The sequence below is a fragment of the Pituophis catenifer genome, unplaced genomic scaffold (assembly GCF_029215685.1).
Source record: "Pituophis catenifer annectens isolate HBS135680 unplaced genomic scaffold, rPitCat1.0.hap2 SCAF_13, whole genome shotgun sequence".
NCBI classification, from domain to species: Eukaryota; Metazoa; Chordata; class Lepidosauria; order Squamata; family Colubridae; genus Pituophis; species Pituophis catenifer.
The window spans coordinates 14,795,377-14,811,216 of NW_027256893.1; positions in this window are offsets into that span (position 1 = coordinate 14,795,377).

Consider the following 15,840-nt stretch of genomic DNA (forward strand, 5'->3'; position numbering starts at 1 on the left):
GTTTTTGCTGCCCGAGGAAGAAAACGCGTGATGCCGGGGTCAGAAAAAAATCTGCCCAGGAGCAAAAAAATTTTTTTTGACTCAAATGTAACAACGGATGCTAGAATGTGATTCGGGGTGGAATTCCATGCTTAAAAATGATATTATTAGCTGTTTTTAAAAATCGAGTGTTTTTGCTGCCCGAGGAAGAAAACGCGTGATGCCGGGGTCAGAAAAAAACCTGCCCAGGAGCAAAAAAATTTTTTTGACTCAAATGTAACAAGGGATGCTAGAATGTGATTCGGGGTGGAATTCCATGCTTAAAAATGTTATTATTAGCTGTTTTTAAAAATCGAGTGTTTTTGCTTCCCGAGGAAGAAAACGCGTGATGCCGGGGTCAGAAAAAAATCTGCCCTGGAGCAAAAAAATTTTTTTTGACATAAATGTAATAACGGATGCTAGAATGTGATTCGGGGTGGAATTCCATGCTTAAAAATGTTATTATTAGCTGTTTTTAAAAATCGAGTGTTTTTGCTGTCCGAGGAAGAAAACGCGTGATGCCGGGGTCAGAAAAAAACCTGCCCAGGACCAAAAAAAATTTTTTTGACTCAAATGTAACAAGGGATGCTAGAATGTGATTCGGGGTGGAATTCCATGCTTCAAAATGTTATTATTAGCTGTTTTTAAAAATCGAGTGTTTTTGCTGCCCGAGGAAGAAAACGCGTGATGCCGGGGTCAAAAAAAAATCTGCCCTAGAGCAAAAAAATTTTTATTGACTCAAATGTAATAACGGATGCTAGAATGTGATTCGGGGTGGAATTCCATGCTTAAAAATGTTATTATTAGCTGTTTTTAAAAATCGAGTGTTTTTGCTGCCCGAGGAAGAAAACGCGTGATGCCGGGGTCAGAAAAAAACCTGCCCAGGACCAAAAAATTTTTTTTTGACTCAAATGTAACAAGGGATGCTAGAATGTGATTCGGGGTGGAATTCCATGCTTAAAAATGTTATTATTAGCTGTTTTTAAAAATCGAGTGTTTTTGCTGCCCGAGGAAGAAAACGCGTGATGCCGGGGTCAGAAAAAAACCTGCCCAGGACCAAAAAAATTTTTTTTGACTCAAATGTAACAAGGGATGCTAGAATGTGATTCGGGGTGGAATTCCATGCTTAAAAATGTTATTATTAGCTGTTTTTAAAAATCGAGTGTTTTTGCTGCCCGAGGAAGAAAACGCGTGATGCCGGGGTCAGAAAAAAACCTGCCCAGGACCAAAAAAAATTTTTTTTACTCAAATGTAACAAGGGATGCTAGAATGTGATTCGGGGTGGAATTCCATGCTTAAAAATGTTATTATTAGCTGTTTTTAAAAATCGAGTGTTTTTGCTTCCCGAGGAAGAAAACGCGTGATGCCGGGGTCAGAAAAAAATCTGCCCAGGAGCAAAAAATTTTTTTTTGACTCAAATGTAATAACGGATGCTAGAATGTGATTCGGGGTCGAATTCCATGCTTAAAAATGTTATTATTAGCTGTTTTTAAAAATCGAGTGTTTTTGCTGCCCGAGGAAGAAAACGCGTGATGCCGGGGTCAGAAAAAAATCTGCCCAGGAGCAAAAAAATTTTTTTTGACTCAAATGTAATAACGGATGCTAGAATGTGATTCGGGGTGGAATTCCATGCTTCAAAATGTTATTATTAGCTGTTTTTAAAAATCGAGTGTTTTTGCTGCCCGAGGAAGAAAACGCGTGATGCCGGGGTCAGAAAAAAACCTGCCGAGGACCAAAAAAATTTTTTTTGACTCAAATGTAACAAGGGATGCTAGAATGTGATTCGGGGTGGAATTCCATGCTTAAAAATGTTATTATTAGCTGTTTTTAAAAATCGAGTGTTTTTGCTGCCCGAGGAAGAAAACGCGTGATGCCGGGGTCAGAAAAAAATCTGCCCAGGAGCAAAAAAATTTTTTTGACTCAAATGTAACAACGGATGCCAGAATGTGATTCGGGGTGGAATTCCATGCTTAAAAATGTTATTATTAGCTGTTTTTAAAAATCGAGTGTTTTTGCTGCCCGAGGAAGAAAACGCGTGATGCCGGGGTCAGAAAAAAATCTGCCCAGGAGCAAAAAAATTTTTTTTGACTCAAATGTAACAACGGATGCTAGAATGTGACTCGGGGTGGAATTCCATGCTTAAAAATGTTATTATTAGCTGTTTTTAAAAATCGAGTGTTTTTGCTGCCCGAGGAAGAAAACGCGTGATGCCGGGGTCAAAAAAAAATCTGCCCAGGAGCAAAAAATTTTTTTTTGACTCAAATGTAATAACGGATGCTAGAATGTGATTCGGGGTGGAAGTCAATGCTTCAAAATGTTATTATTAGCTGTTTTTAAAAATCGAGTGTTTTTGCTGCCCGAGGAAGAAAACGCGTGATGCCGGGGTCAGAAAAAAACCTGCCCAGGACCAAAAAAAATTTTTTTGACTCAAATGTAACAAGGGATGCTAGAATGTGATTCGGGGTGGAATTCCATGCTTAAAAATGTTATTATTAGCTGTTTTTAAAAATCGAGTGTTTTTGCTGCCCGAGGAAGAAAACGCGTGATGCCGGGGTCAGAAAAAAACCTGCCCAGGACCAAAAAAATTTTTTTTGACTCAAATGTAACAAGGGATGCTAGAATGTGATTCGGGGTGGAATTCCATGCTTAAAAATGTTATTATTAGCTGTTTTTAAAAATCGAGTGTTTTTGCTGCCCGAGGAAGAAAACGCGTGATGCCGGGGTCAGAAAAAAACCTGCCCAGGACCAAAAAAAATTTTTTTTACTCAAATGTAACAAGGGATGCTAGAATGTGATTCGGGGTGGAATTCCATGCTTAAAAATGTTATTATTAGCTGTTTTTAAAAATCGAGTGTTTTTGCTTCCCGAGGAAGAAAACGCGTGATGCCGGGTTCAGAAAAAAATCTGCCCAGGAGCAAAAAATTTTTTTTTGACTCAAATGTAATAACGGATGCTAGAATGTGATTCGGGGTCGAATTCCATGCTTAAAAATGTTATTATTAGCTGTTTTTAAAAATCGAGTGTTTTTGCTGCCCGAGGAAGAAAACGCGTGATGCCGGGGTCAGAAAAAAATCTGCCCAGGAGCAAAAAAATTTTTTTTGACTCAAATGTAATAACGGATGCTAGAATGTGATTCGGGGTGGAATTCCATGCTTCAAAATGTTATTATTAGCTGTTTTTAAAAATCGAGTGTTTTTGCTGCCCGAGGAAGAAAACGCGTGATGCCGGGGTCAGAAAAAAACCTGCCGAGGACCAAAAAAAATTTTTTTGACTCAAATGTAACAAGGGATGCTAGAATGTGATTCGGGGTGGAATTCCATGCTTAAAAATGTTATTATTAGCTGTTTTTAAAAATCGAGTGTTTTTGCTGCCCGAGGAAGAAAACGCGTGATGCCGGGGTCAGAAAAAAATCTGCCCAGGAGCAAAAAAATTTTTTTGACTCAAATGTAACAACGGATGCCAGAATGTGATTCGGGGTGGAATTCCATGCTTAAAAATGTTATTATTAGCTGTTTTTAAAAATCGAGTGTTTTTGCTGCCCGAGGAAGAAAACGCGTGATGCCGGGGTCAGAAAAAAATCTGCCCAGGACCAAAAAAAATTTTTTTGACTCAAATGTAACAACGGATGCTAGAATGTGATTCAGGGTGGAATTCCATGCTTAAAAACGTTATTATTAGCTGTTTTTAAAAATCGAGTGTTTTTGCTGCCCGAGGAAGAAAACGCGTGATGCCGGGGTCAGAAAAAAATCTGCCCAGGAGCAAAAAAATTTTTTTTGACTCAAATGTAACAACGGATGCTAGAATGTGATTCGGGGTGGAATTCCATGCTTAAAAATGTTATTATTAGCTGTTTTTAAAAATCGAGTGTTTTTGCTGCCCGAGGAAGAAAACGCGTGATGCCGGGGTCAGAAAAAAACCTGCCCAGGAGCAAAAAAATTTTTTTTGACTCAAATGTAACAAGGGATGCTAGAATGTGATTCGGGGTGGAATTCCATGCTTAAAAATGTTATTATTAGCTGTTTTTAAAAATCGAGTGTTTTTGCTGCCCGAGGAAGAAAACGCGTGATGCCGGGGTCAGAAAAAAACCTGCCCAGGACCAAAAAAAATTTTTTTGACTCAAATGTAACAAGGGATGCTAGAATGTGATTCGGGGTGGAATTCCATGCTTAAAAATGTTATTATTAGCTGTTTTTAAAAATCGAGTGTTTTTGCTTCCCGAGGAAGAAAACGTGTGATGCCGGGGTCAGAAAAAAATCTGCCCAGGAGCAAAAAAATTTTTTTTGACTCAAATGTAATAACGGATGCTAGAATGTGATTCGGGGTGGAATTCCATGCTTAAAAATGTTATTATTAGCTGTTTTTAAAAATCGAGTGTTTTTGCTGCCCGAGGAAGAAAACGCGTGATGCCGGGGTCAGAAAAAAATCTGCCCAGGAGCAAAAAAATTTTTTTTGACTCAAATGTAATAACGGATGCTAGAATGTGATTCGGGGTGGAATTCCATGCTTAAAAATGTTATTATTAGCTGTTTTTAAAAATCGAGTGTTTTTGCTGCCCGAGGAAGAAAACGCGTGATGCCGGGGTCAGAAAAAAACCTGCCCAGGACCAAAAAAATTTTTTTTGACTCAAATGTAACAAGGGATGCTAGAATGTGATTCGGGGTGGAATTCCATGCTTAAAAATGTTATTATTAGCTGTTTTTTAAAATCGAGTGTTTTTGCTGCCCGAGGAAGAAAACGCGTGATGCCGGGGTCAGAAAAAAATCTGCCCAGGAGCAAAAAAATTTTTTTTGACTCAAATGTAACAAGGGATGCTAGAATGTGATTCGGGGTGGAATTCCATGCTTAAAAATGTTATTATTAGCTGTTTTTAAAAATCGAGTGTTTTTGCTTCCCGAGGAAGAAAACGCGTGATGCCGGGGTCAGAAAAAAATCTGCCCAGGACCAAAAAAAAATTTTTTGACTCAAATGTAACAACGGATGCTAGAATGTGATTCAGGGTGGAATTCCATGCTTAAAAACGTTATTATTAGCTGTTTTTAAAAATCGAGTGTTTTTGCTGCCCGAGGAAGAAAACGCGTGATGCCGGGGTCAAAAAAAATCTGCCCAGGAGCAAAAAAATTTTTTTTGACTCAAATGTAATAACGGATGCTAGAATGTGATTCGGGGTGGAATTCCATGCTTAAAAATGTTATTATTAGCTGTTTTTAAAAATCGAGTGTTTTTGCTGCCCGAGGAAGAAAACGCGTGATGCCGGGGTCAGAAAAAAATCTGCCCAGGAGCAAAAAAATTTTTTTTGACTCAAATGTAATAACGGATGCTAGAATGTGATTCGGGGTGGAATTCCATGCTTAAAAATGTTATTATTAGCTGTTTTTAAAAATCGAGTGTTTTTGCTGCCCGAGGAAGAAAACGCGTGATGCCGGGGTCAGAAAAAAATCTGCCCAGGAGCAAAAAATTTTTTTTTGACTCAAATGTAACAACGGATGCTAGAATGTGATTCGGGGTGGAATTCCATGCTTCAAAATGTTATTATTAGCTGTTTTTAAAAATCGAGTGTTTTTGCTGCCCGAGGAAGAAAACGCGTGATGCCGGGGTCAGAAAAAAATCTGCCCAGGAGCAAAAAAATTTTTTTTGACTCAAATGTAACAACGGATGCTAGAATGTGATTCGGGGTGGAATTCCATGCTTAAAAATGTTATTATTAGCTGTTTTTAAAAATCGAGTGTTTTTGCTGCCCGAGGAAGAAAACGCATGACGCCGGGGTCAGAAAAAAAGCTGCCCAGGAGCAAAAAAATTTTTTTGACTCAAATGTAACAACGGATGCCAGAATGTGATTCGGGGTGGAATTCCATGCTTAAAAATGTTATTATTAGCTGTTTTTAAAAATCGAGTGTTTTTGCTGCCCGAGGAAGAAAACGCGTGATGCCGGGATCAGAAAAAAATCTGCCCAGGAGCAAAAAAATTTTTTTTGACTCAAATGTAACAACGGATGCCAGAATGTGATTCGGGGTGGAATTCCATGCTTCAAAATGTTATTATTAGCTGTTTTTAAAAATCGAGTGTTTTTGCTGCCCGAGGAAGAAAACGCGTGATGCCGGGGTCAGAAAAAAACCTGCCCAGGACCAAAAAAAATTTTTTTGACTCAAATGTAACAAGGGATGCTAGAATGTGATTCGGGGTGGAATTCCATGCTTAAAAATGTTATTATTAGCTGTTTTTAAAAATCGAGTGTTTTTGCTGCCCGAGGAAGAAAACGCGTGATGCCGGGGTCAGAAAAAAATCTGCCCAGGAGCAAAAAAATTTTTTTTGACTCAAATGTAACAACGGATGCTAGAATGTGATTCGGGGTGGAATTCCATGCTTAAAAATGTTATTATTAGCTGTTTTTAAAAATCGAGTGTTTTTGCTGCCCGAGGAAGAAAACGCGTGATGCCGGGGTCAGAAAAAAATCTGCCCAGGAGCAAAAAAATTTTTTTTGACTCAAATGTAACAACGGATGCTAGAATGTGATTCGGGGTGGAATTCCATGCTTAAAAATGTTATTATTAGCTGTTTTTAAAAATCGAGTGTTTTTGCTGCCCGAGGAAGAAAACGCATGACGCCGGGGTCAGAAAAAAACCTGCCCAGGAGCAAAAAAAATTTTTTGACTCAAATGTAACAACGGATGCCAGAATGTGATTCGGGGTGGAATTCCATGCTTAAAAATGTTATTATTAGCTGTTTTTAAAAATCGAGTGTTTTTGCTGCCCGAGGAAGAAAACGCGTGATGCCGGGGTCAGAAAAAAACCTGCCCAGGACCAAAAAAAATTTTTTTGACTCAAATGTAACAAGGGATGCTAGAATGTGATTCGGGGTGGAATTCCATGCTTAAAAATGTTATTATTAGCTGTTTTTAAAAATCGAGTGTTTTTGCTGCCCGAGGAAGAAAACGCGTGATGCCGGGGTCAGAAAAAAATCTGCCCAGGAGCAAAAAAATTTTTTTTGACTCAAATGTAACAACGGATGCTAGAATGTGATTCGGGGTGGAATTCCATGCTTAAAAATGTTATTATTAGCTGTTTTTAAAAATCGAGTGTTTTTGCTGCCCGAGGAAGAAAACGCGTGATGCCGGGGTCAGAAAAAAATCTGCCCAGGAGCAAAAAAAATTTTTTTGACTCAAATGTAACAACGGATGCTAGAATGTGATTCGGGGTGGAATTCCATGCTTAAAAATGTTATTATTAGCTGTTTTTAAAAATCGAGTGTTTTTGCTGCCCGAGGAAGAAAACGCGTGATGCCGGGGTCAGAAAAAAATCTGCCCAGGAGCAAAAAAATTTTTTTTGACTCAAATGTAACAAGGGATGCTAGAATGTGATTCGGGGTGGAATTCCATGCTTAAAAATGTTATTATTAGCTGTTTTTAAAAATCGAGTGTTTTTGCTGCCCGAGGAAGAAAACGCGTGATGCCGGGGTCAGAAAAAAACCTGCCCAGGACCAAAAAAATTTTTTTTGACTCAAATGTAACAAGGGATGCTAGAATGTGATTCGGGGTGGAATTCCATGCTTAAAAATGTTATTATTAGCTGTTTTTAAAAATCGAGTGTTTTTGCTGCCCGAGGAAGAAAACGCGTGATGCCGGGGTCAGAAAAAAATCTGCCCAGGAGCAAAAAAATTTTTTTTGACTCAAATGTAACAACGGATGCTAGAATGTGATTCGGGGTGGAATTCCATGCTTAAAAATGTTATTATTAGCTGTTTTTAAAAATCGAGTGTTTTTGCTGCCCGAGGAAGAAAACGCTTGATGCCGGGGTCAGAAAAAAATCTGCCCAGGACCAAAAAAATTTTTTTTGACTCAAATGTAACAACGGATGCTAGAATGTGATTCAGGGTGGAATTCCATGCTTAAAAATGTTATTATTAGCTGTTTTTAAAAATCGAGTGTTTTTGCTGCCCGAGGAAGAAAACGCGTGATGCCGGGGTCAGAAAAAAACCTGCCCAGGACCAAAAAAAAATTTTTTGACTCAAATGTAACAAGGGATGCTAGAATGTGATTCGGGGTGGAATTCCATGCTTAAAAATGTTATTATTAGCTGTTTTTAAAAATCGAGTGTTTTTGCTGCCCGAGGAAGAAAACGCGTGATGCCGGGGTCAGAAAAAAATCTGCCCAGGAGCAAAAAAATTTTTTTTGACTCAAATGTAATAATGGATGCTAGAATGTGATTCGGGGTGGAATTCCATGCTTAAAAATGTTATTATTAGCTGTTTTTAAAAATCGAGTGTTTTTGCTGTCCGAGGAAGAAAACGAGTGATGCCGGGGTCAGAAAAAAACCTGCCCAGGACCAAAAAAAATTTTTTTGACTCAAATGTAACAACGGATGCCAGAATGTGATTCAGGGTGGAATTCCATGCTTAAAAATGTTATTATTAGCTGTTTTTAAAAATCGAGTGTTTTTGCTGCCTGAGGAAGAAAACGCGTGATGCCGGGGTCAGAAAAAAACCTGCCCAGGACCAAAAAAAATTTTTTTGACTCAAATGTAACAAGGGATGCTAGAATGTGATTCGGGGTGGAATTCCATGCTTAAAAATGTTATTATTAGCTGTTTTTAAAAATCGAGTGTTTTTGCTGCCCGAGGAAGAAAACGCGTGATGCCGGGGTCAGAAAAAAATCTGCCCAGGAGCAAAAAAATTTTTTTTGACTCAAATGTAATAACGGATGCTAGAATGTGATTCGGGGTGGAATTCCATGCTTAAAAATGTTATTATTAGCTGTTTTTAAAAATCGAGTGTTTTTGCTGCCCGAGGAAGAAAACGCGTGATGCCGGGGTCAGAAAAAAATCTGCCCAGGAGCAAAAAAATTTTTTTTGACTCAAATGTAATAACGGATGCTAGAATGTGATTCGGGGTGGAATTCCATGCTTAAAAATGTTATTATTAGCTGTTTTTAAAAATCGAGTGTTTTTGCTGCCCGAGGAAGAAAACGCGTGATGCCGGGGTCAGAAAAAAATCTGCCCAGGAGCAAAAAAATTTTTTTTGACTCAAATGTAACAAGGGATGCTAGAATGTGATTCGGGGTGGAATTCCATGCTTAAAAATGTTATTATTAGCTGTTTTTAAAAATCGAGTGTTTTTGCTGCCCGAGGAAGAAAACGCGTGATGCCGGGGTCAGAAAAAAACCTGCCCAGGACCAAAAAAATTTTTTTTGACTCAAATGTAACAAGGGATGCTAGAATGTGATTCGGGGTGGAATTCCATGCTTAAAAATGTTATTATTAGCTGTTTTTAAAAATCGAGTGTTTTTGCTGCCCGAGGAAGAAAACGCGTGATGCCGGGGTCAGAAAAAAATCTGCCCAGGAGCAAAAAAATTTTTTTTGACTCAAATGTAACAACGGATGCTAGAATGTGATTCGGGGTGGAATTCCATGCTTAAAAATGTTATTATTAGCTGTTTTTAAAAATCGAGTGTTTTTGCTGCCCGAGGAAGAAAACGCTTGATGCCGGGGTCAGAAAAAAATCTGCCCAGGACCAAAAAAATTTTTTTTGACTCAAATGTAACAACGGATGCTAGAATGTGATTCAGGGTGGAATTCCATGCTTAAAAATGTTATTATTAGCTGTTTTTAAAAATCGAGTGTTTTTGCTGCCCGAGGAAGAAAACGCGTGATGCCGGGGTCAGAAAAAAACCTGCCCAGGACCAAAAAAAATTTTTTTGACTCAAATGTAACAAGGGATGCTAGAATGTGATTCGGGGTGGAATTCCATGCTTAAAAATGTTATTATTAGCTGTTTTTAAAAATCGAGTGTTTTTGCTGCCCGAGGAAGAAAACGCGTGATGCCGGGGTCAGAAAAAAATCTGCCCAGGAGCAAAAAAATTTTTTTTGACTCAAATGTAATAACGGATGCTAGAATGTGATTCGGGGTGGAATTCCATGCTTAAAAATGTTATTATTAGCTGTTTTTAAAAATCGAGTGTTTTTGCTGTCCGAGGAAGAAAACGCGTGATGCCGGGGTCAGAAAAAAACCTGCCCAGGACCAAAAAAAATTTTTTTGACTCAAATGTAACAACGGATGCCAGAATGTGATTCAGGGTGGAATTCCATGCTTAAAAATGTTATTATTAGCTGTTTTTAAAAATCGAGTGTTTTTGCTGCCTGAGGAAGAAAACGCGTGATGCCGGGGTCAGAAAAAAACCTGCCCAGGACCAAAAAAAATTTTTTTGACTCAAATGTAACAAGGGATGCTAGAATGTGATTCGGGGTGGAATTCCATGCTTAAAAATGTTATTATTAGCTGTTTTTAAAAATCGAGTGTTTTTGCTGCCCGAGGAAGAAAACGCGTGATGCCGGGGTCAGAAAAAAATCTGCCCAGGAGCAAAAAAAATTTTTTTGACTCAAATGTAATAACGGATGCTAGAATGTGATTCGGGGTGGAATTCCATGCTTAAAAATGTTATTATTAGCTGTTTTTAAAAATCGAGTGTTTTTGCTGCCCGAGGAAGAAAACGCGTGATGCCGGGGTCAGAAAAAAATCTGCCCAGGAGCAAAAAAATTTTTTTTGACTCAAATGTAATAACGGATGCTAGAATGTGATTCGGGGTGGAATTCCATGCTTAAAAATGTTATTATTAGCTGTTTTTAAAAATCGAGTGTTTTTGCTGCCCGAGGAAGAAAACGCGTGATGCCGGGGTCAGAAAAAAACCTGCCCAGGACCAAAAAAAAATTTTTTGACTCAAATGTAACAAGGGATGCTAGAATGTGATTCGGGGTGGAATTCCATGCTTAAAAATGTTATTATTAGCTGTTTTTAAAAATCGAGTGTTTTTGCTGCCCGAGGAAGAAAACGCGTGATGCCGGGGTCAGAAAAAAATCTGCCCAGGAGCAAAAAAAATTTTTTTTGACTCAAATGTAATAACGGATGCTAGAATGTGATTCGGGGTGGAATTCCATGCTTAAAAATGTTATTATTAGCTGTTTTTAAAAATCGAGTGTTTTTGCTGCCCGAGGAAGAAAACGCGTGATGCCGGGGTCAGAAAAAAATCTGCCCAGGAGCAAAAAAATTTTTTTTGACTCAAATGTAACAACGGATGCTAGAATGTGATTCGGGGTGGAATTCCATGCTTCAAAATGTTATTATTAGCTGTTTTTAAAAATCGAGTGTTTTTGCTGCCCGAGGAAGAAAACGCGTGATGCCGGGGTCAGAAAAAAACCTGCCCAGGACCAAAAAAAATTTTTTTGACTCAAATGTAACAACGGATGCCAGAATGTGATTCGGGGTGGAATTCCATGCTTAAAAATGTTATTATTAGCTGTTTTTAAAAATCGAGTGTTTTTGCTGCCCGAGGAAGAAAACGCGTGATGCCGGGGTCAGAAAAAAATCTGCCCAGGAGCAAAAAAATTTTTTTTGACTCAAATGTAACAACGGATGCCAGAATGTGATTCGGGGTGGAATTCCATGCTTAAAAATGTTATTATTAGCTGTTTTTAAAAATCGAGTGTTTTTGCTGCCCGAGGAAGAAAACGCATGACGCCGGGGTCAGAAAAAAAGCTGCCCAGGAGCAAAAAAATTTTTTTGACTCAAATGTAACAACGGATGCCAGAATGTGATTCGGGGTGGAATTCCATGCTTCAAAATGTTATTATTAGCTGTTTTTAAAAATCGAGTGTTTTTGCTGCCCGAGGAAGAAAACGCGTGATGCCGGGGTCAGAAAAAAACCTGCCCAGGACCAAAAAAAATTTTTTTGACTCAAATGTAACAAGGGATGCTAGAATGTGATTCGGGGTGGAATTCCATGCTTAAAAATGTTATTATTAGCTGTTTTTAAAAATCGAGTGTTTTTGCTGCCCGAGGAAGAAAACGCGTGATGCCGGGGTCAGAAAAAAATCTGCCCAGGAGCAAAAAAATTTTTTTTGACTCAAATGTAACAACGGATGCTAGAATGTGATTCGGGGTGGAATTCCATGCTTAAAAATGTTATTATTAGCTTTTTTTAAAAATCGAGTGTTTTTGCTGCCCGAGGAAGAAAACGCGTGATGCCGGGGTCAGAAAAAAATCTGCCCAGGAGCAAAAAAAATTTTTTTGACTCAAATGTAACAACGGATGCTAGAATGTGATTCGGGGTGGAATTCCATGCTTAAAAATGTTATTATTAGCTGTTTTTAAAAATCGAGTGTTTTTGCTGCCCGAGGAAGAAAACGCGTGATGCCGGGGTCAGAAAAAAATCTGCCCAGGAGCAAAAAAATTTTTTTTGACTCAAATGTAACAACGGATGCTAGAATGTGATTCGGGGTGGAATTCCATGCTTAAAAATGTTATTATTAGCTGTTTTAAAAAATCGAGTGTTTTTGCTGCCCGAGGAAGAAAACGCGTGATGCCGGGGTCAGAAAAAAATCTGCCCAGGAGCAAAAAAATTTTTTTGACTCAAATGTAACAACGGATGCCAGAATGTGATTCGGGGTGGAATTCCATGCTTAAAAATGTTATTATTAGCTGTTTTTAAAAATCGAGTGTTTTTGCTGCCCGAGGAAGAAAACGCGTGATGCCGGGGTCAGAAAAAAATCTGCCCAGGAGCAAAAAAAATTTTTTTGACTCAAATGTAACAACGGATGCCAGAATGTGATTCGGGGTGGAATTCCATGCTTAAAAATGTTATTATTAGCTGTTTTTAAAAATCGAGTGTTTTTGCTGCCCGAGGAAGAAAACGCGTGATGCCGGGGTCAGAAAAAAATCTGCCCAGGAGCAAAAAAAATTTTTTTGACTCAAATGAAACAACGGATGCCAGAATGTGATTCGGGGTGGAATTCCATGCTTAAAAATGTTATTATTAGCTGTTTTTAAAAATCGAGTGTTTTTGCTGCCCGAGGAAGAAAACGCGTGATGCCGGGGTCAGAAAAAAATCTGCCCAGGAGCAAAAAAAATTTTTTTGACTCAAATGTAACAACGGATGCTAGAATGTGATTCGGGGTGGAATTCCATGCTTAAAAATGTTATTATTAGCTGTTTTTAAAAATCGAGTGTTTTTGCTGCCCGAGGAAGAAAACGCGTGATGCCGGGGTCAAAAAAAAATCTGCCCTAGAGCAAAAAAATTTTTATTGACTCAAATGTAATAACGGATGCTAGAATGTGATTCGGGGTGGAATTCCATGTTTAAAAATGTTATTATTAGCTGTTTTTAAAAATCGAGTGTTTTTGCTGCCCGAGGAAGAAAACGCGTGATGCCGGGGTCAGAAAAAAATCTGCCCAGGAGCAAAAAAAATTTTTTTGACTCAAATGTAACAAGGGATGCTAGAATGTGATTCGGGGTGGAATTCCATGCTTAAAAATGTTATTATTAGCTGTTTTTAAAAATCGAGTGTTTTTGCTGCCCGAGGAAGAAAACGCGTGATGCCGGGGTCAGAAAAAAACCTGCCCAGGACCAAAAAAAATTTTTTCGACTCAAATGTAACAACGGATGCCAGAATGTGATTCGGGGTGGAATTCCATGCTTAAAAATGTTATTATTAGCTGTTTTTAAAAATCGAGTGTTTTTGCTGCCCGAGGAAGAAAACGCGTGATGCCGGGGTCAAAAAAAAATCTGCCCTAGAGCAAAAAAAATTTTATTGACTCAAATGTAATAACGGATGCTAGAATGTGATTCGGGGTGGAATTCCATGCTTAAAAATGTTATTATTAGCTGTTTTTAAAAATCGAGTCTTTTTGCTGCCCGAGGAAGAAAACGCGTGATGCCGGGGTCAGAAAAAAATCTGCCCAGGAGCAAAAAAATTTTTTTGACTCAAATGTAACAACGGATGCCAGAATGTGATTCGGGGTGGAATTCCATGCTTAAAAATGTTATTATTAGCTGTTTTTAAAAATCGAGTGTTTTTGCTGCCCGAGGAAGAAAACGCGTGATGCCGGGGTCAGAAAAAAACCTGCCCAGGACCAAAAAAATTTTTTTTGACTCAAATGTAACAACGGATGCTAGAATGTGATTCGGGGTGGAATTCCATGCTTAAAAATGTTATTATTAGCTGTTTTTAAAAATCGAGTGTTTTTGCTGCCCGAGGAAGAAAACGAGTGATGCCGGGGTCAGAAAAAAACCTGCCCAGGACCAAAAAAAATTTTTTTGACTCAAATGTAACAAGGGATGCTAGAATGTGATTCGGGGTGGAATTCCATGCTTAAAAATGTTATTATTAGCTGTTTTTAAAAATCGAGTGTTTTTGCTGCCCGAGGAAGAAAACGCGTGATGCCGGGGTCAGAAAAAAATCTGCCCAGGAGCAAAAAAATTTTTTTTGACTCAAATGTAACAACGGATGCTAGAATGTGATTCGGGGTGGAATTCCATGCTTAAAAATGTTATTATTAGCTGTTTTAAAAAATCGAGTGTTTTTGCTGCCCGAGGAAGAAAACGCGTGATGCCGGGGTCAGAAAAAAATCTGCCCAGGAGCAAAAAAATTTTTTTGACTCAAATGTAACAACGGATGCCAGAATGTGATTCGGGGTGGAATTCCATGCTTAAAAATGTTATTATTAGCTGTTTTTAAAAATCGAGTGTTTTTGCTGCCCGAGGAAGAAAACGCGTGATGCCGGGGTCAGAAAAAAATCTGCCCAGGAGCAAAAAATTTTTTTTTGACTCAAATGTAACAACGGATGCCAGAATGTGATTCGGGGTGGAATTCCATGCTTAAAAATGTTATTATTAGCTGTTTTTAAAAATCGAGTGTTTTTGCTGCCCGAGGAAGAAAACGCGTGATGCCGGGGTCAGAAAAAAACCTGCCCAGGACCAAAAAAAATTTTTTTGACTCAAATGTAACAAGGGATGCTAGAATGTGATTCGGGGTGGAATTCCATGCTTAAAAATGTTATTATTAGCTGTTTTTAAAAATCGAGTGTTTTTGCTGCCCGAGGAAGAAAACGCGTGATGCCGGGGTCAGAAAAAAACCTGCCCAGGACCAAAAAAAATTTTTTTGACTCAAATGTAACAACGGATGCCAGAATGTGATTCGGGGTGGAATTCCATGCTTAAAAATGTTATTATTAGCTGTTTTTAAAAATCGAGTGTTTTTGCTGCCCGAGGAAGAAAACGCGTGATGCCGGGGTCAGAAAAAAATCTGCCCAGGAGCAAAAAATTTTTTTTTGACTCAAATGTAACAACGGATGCCAGAATGTGATTCGGGGTGGAATTCCATGCTTAAAAATGTTATTATTAGCTGTTTTTAAAAATCGAGTGTTTTTGCTGCCCGAGGAAGAAAACGCGTGATGCCGGGGTCAGAAAAAAATCTGCCCAGGAGCAAAAAAATTTTTTTTGACTCAAATGTAATAACGGATGCTAGAATGTGATTCGGGGTGGAATTCCATGCTTAAAAATGTTATTATTAGCTGTTTTTAAAAATCGAGTGTTTTTGCTGCCCGAGGAAGAAAACGCGTGATGCCGGGGTCAGAAAAAAATCTGCCCAGGAGCAAAAAATTTTTTTTTGACTCAAATGTAACAACGGATGCTAGAATGTGATTCGGGGTGGAATTCCATGCTTCAAAATGTTATTATTAGCTGTTTTTAAAAATCGAGTGTTTTTGCTGCCCGAGGAAGAAAACGCGTGATGCCGGGGTCAGAAAAAAATCTGCCCAGGAGCAAAAAAATTTTTTTTGACTCAAATGTAACAACGGATGCTAGAATGTGATTCGGGGTGGAATTCCATGCTTAAAAATGTTATTATTAGCTGTTTTTAAAAATCGAGTGTTTTTGCTGCCCGAGGAAGAAAACGCATGACGCCGGGGTCAGAAAAAAAGCTGCCCAGGAGCAAAAAAATTTTTTTGACTCAAATGTAACAACGGATGCCAGAATGTGATTCGGGGTGGAATTCCATGCTT